We start from the raw sequence: 2,585 nt of genomic DNA on the forward strand, positions 1-2,585 counted from the left end.
CCTACAGCATTTTGACATTAGTTTGTTTAGCCTGTAGATATCAGTAGGCCCTAAAAAAGTAGATGCATTCAATGAAGTTGGAAGGGCGAACTCCCAAGTCAATAAAGATTAATTGGCAAGTTCATAAATGTGAATACCCTAAAATGTAACTGATAGATAACCCATATTAGGCTAATCGAGTTAGATGGGGGAAACTTTAACTTTGAAGGAACAGGTAGTGCTGACGACACATTCGGCCAATGACAGGCATTTCACACTCACCTCCACCACGTGAGAAAAATCCAAATATAAAGTTGTTTTATGGTTTGTGTGTAAAAAACGAGAAAACAAAATAACACGTCAAAATCCGTTTTTCCGTTTTTGCAAAAAAAATGAAAAAACGGACTCACAAACGTTTGTGAACACATTAAAATGTTAATATATATTAATGTACACACAAATACATGTAACATTTATATATTTAGTGTCTCATCTAATTTGTAATTTATATATTTTGTATTTCAATTAGGTATTACATTATATAATTAGTCATTTATTTACGCTTTGTGTTATATAATTATTTATTTATCCAAGTATTTATTTATTTAGTTTTGTCCCCTATAATCCTCCATACATATCAGGTAAGTTAACATTACACTAAATCAGACATATCACTCGGTTTGGCTTACAACAACAAAATAATGGTAAAGTTGTACGCATATCTAACAATAGAACACAGAATAATTTACAAGTTCTAGCTAACTTACCTTAAATTGTGTTACGTTGTATTGCTAGTAATTAACCTTATTTTTGGACAGGAGAGGTATCCATGGACTACAATAGTCCCAACTTTGTACCATCTGTCTTTTCCTACTCTACCAAGTGTGAAATAAGCGGCAATACAAAACTTGAGAGGTAAACATTGTCACTTATTTTGTTGCTAACTGGGATCTCATTGCATGCATAAAAATGCAGAGAATGTATGGCAAGTAATGTCACATCGTTTTTAGATAATTTGTTAGACCAGATTTGTCTGCAGTGTCTTGTGAAGTCCTGTTTAGGTATGCTATGTAACTTACACTTGACTTGGTTTTGGTACCTGATAACCTCTATGATCTACCAAGCAACTAAACTGTTTTGGACTGACTGTTTGCCTTCATCTCTGACTACCAGATTTAAGAGGAAAAGAAAGAGGGAATAAACCACCCACAGGCCACCAGATGATGTACAGCAGTCCAAAGAAGCTAGTGATGAGGTTGCATCAGAATCTTCAGGAGCTTGCCTGTCGTCAGATGACTGCAGAATGGAGCCTGGTGCTGGTCCTTGCACTGGTAAGAACTTCTAATATCTTAACTAATGTAGGGCAGTCATTGTTCGGATGAATCAGATCCTGTTTATATATTGTTCAATACAGCAGAACTGTGTTGTGAATGAAGTTAAACATTATTCTGTTTAGCACATGCTGTTTGAAAACATCTATCAAATAATATTGAGAAAAGCTAAACTAAAACAAGTGACAGTGCTTCTTTTATAAGTCAATTACTATCTAATATCTATTTCAGAAGTTACACAAGTACAGCCAACTTTCTACAGAATGTGTCAACCTGCGTTTGGAGATCGACAAACTGAAATCTGAGAATGAGGAACTAAAGGCAACACTCATAAATACACAATTTTCTTTTAGCTCTATCAAGAGTAAAGCAGTGAAGGTTCTGTTTTTCACAGGTCTGACCAGTGTCTTATTTGAGTGGTTGATTCACAAACTTAAAGACAGTGTAGAGGTTGTGCGTAGCTCTATGAGCCTGCAGGATCTTCTATTAATCATCCTAATGAAACTATGATTAGGGCTCTGCAACAAGGATATTGCTTTCAGATTTAATGTCACAGAATGGGAAATCTCAAAAATATTGAGAAGTTGGCTCCCTGTTATGTCTGCGACTTTAAAGCCTCTCATAAAGTGGCAAAGCAAGCATGCAGTATTAAAGAATATGCCAAAATGTTTTAAACCTAAATATAAACGTCGCATATAAACGTTGTTATTGACTGTACAGAGATTTTTATCAACAGATCCACAAATTTTACCTCCAGAGCCCAGATGTACTCGACTTATAAAAGCCACAACACTGTTAAATATTTGGTTGGCATGTCACCTTCAGGAGCCATTTCCTTTCTGTCGGCAGGTTGGGGTGGGAGAGTTTCAGATAAACAAATTACAGCCGAGTCAGGATTTTATGACCTTGTAGAGCAGAATGATGAGATCTTAGCAGATCGTGGTTTTACCATCAGGGATGAGCTTGCCACACGTGGTGCCACCCTTAGGATCCCTAACTTTACAAAAGGAAAAAAGCAGGTCTCTGCTTACGAAGTAGACATTTCTAGGCATTTGTCTAATGTCAGAATACACATCGAAAGAATATTAGGTAGATGGAAAAAAAAAAAAAAATGGACTACTGTTATTCCACTTACACAGGTTGACCTATTAGATGACATTGTGATTGTGTGTGGAGCATTAACCAACCTTTGCAAATGTGTAGTCCCAAGAAGATAGCTTGATTCATTCTGTAAGTAACTGTTTATTGTCATAAACACATTTAATTTCACATTCA

The 2,585-nt window shown here is 35.8% G+C and overlaps 1 long non-coding RNA gene across 1 annotated transcript; it reads left to right on the forward strand.

Moving 5' to 3' along the window:
* The first annotated feature begins 397 nt into the window (after window positions 1–397).
* On the forward strand, window positions 398–2,079 carry LOC146253620 (uncharacterized). Its single transcript, XR_014731899.1, has 3 exons — window positions 398–894; window positions 1,153–1,310; window positions 1,542–2,079. It is a non-coding gene; the product is annotated as an uncharacterized LOC146253620 (long non-coding RNA).
* Window positions 2,080–2,585: the final 506 nt, after the last annotated feature.

Source organism: Hypomesus nipponensis, chromosome 17 (genome assembly GCF_054491055.1).
Source record: "Hypomesus nipponensis isolate SF chromosome 17, ASM5449105v1, whole genome shotgun sequence".
Lineage (NCBI taxonomy): Eukaryota > Metazoa > Chordata > Actinopteri > Osmeriformes > Osmeridae > Hypomesus > Hypomesus nipponensis.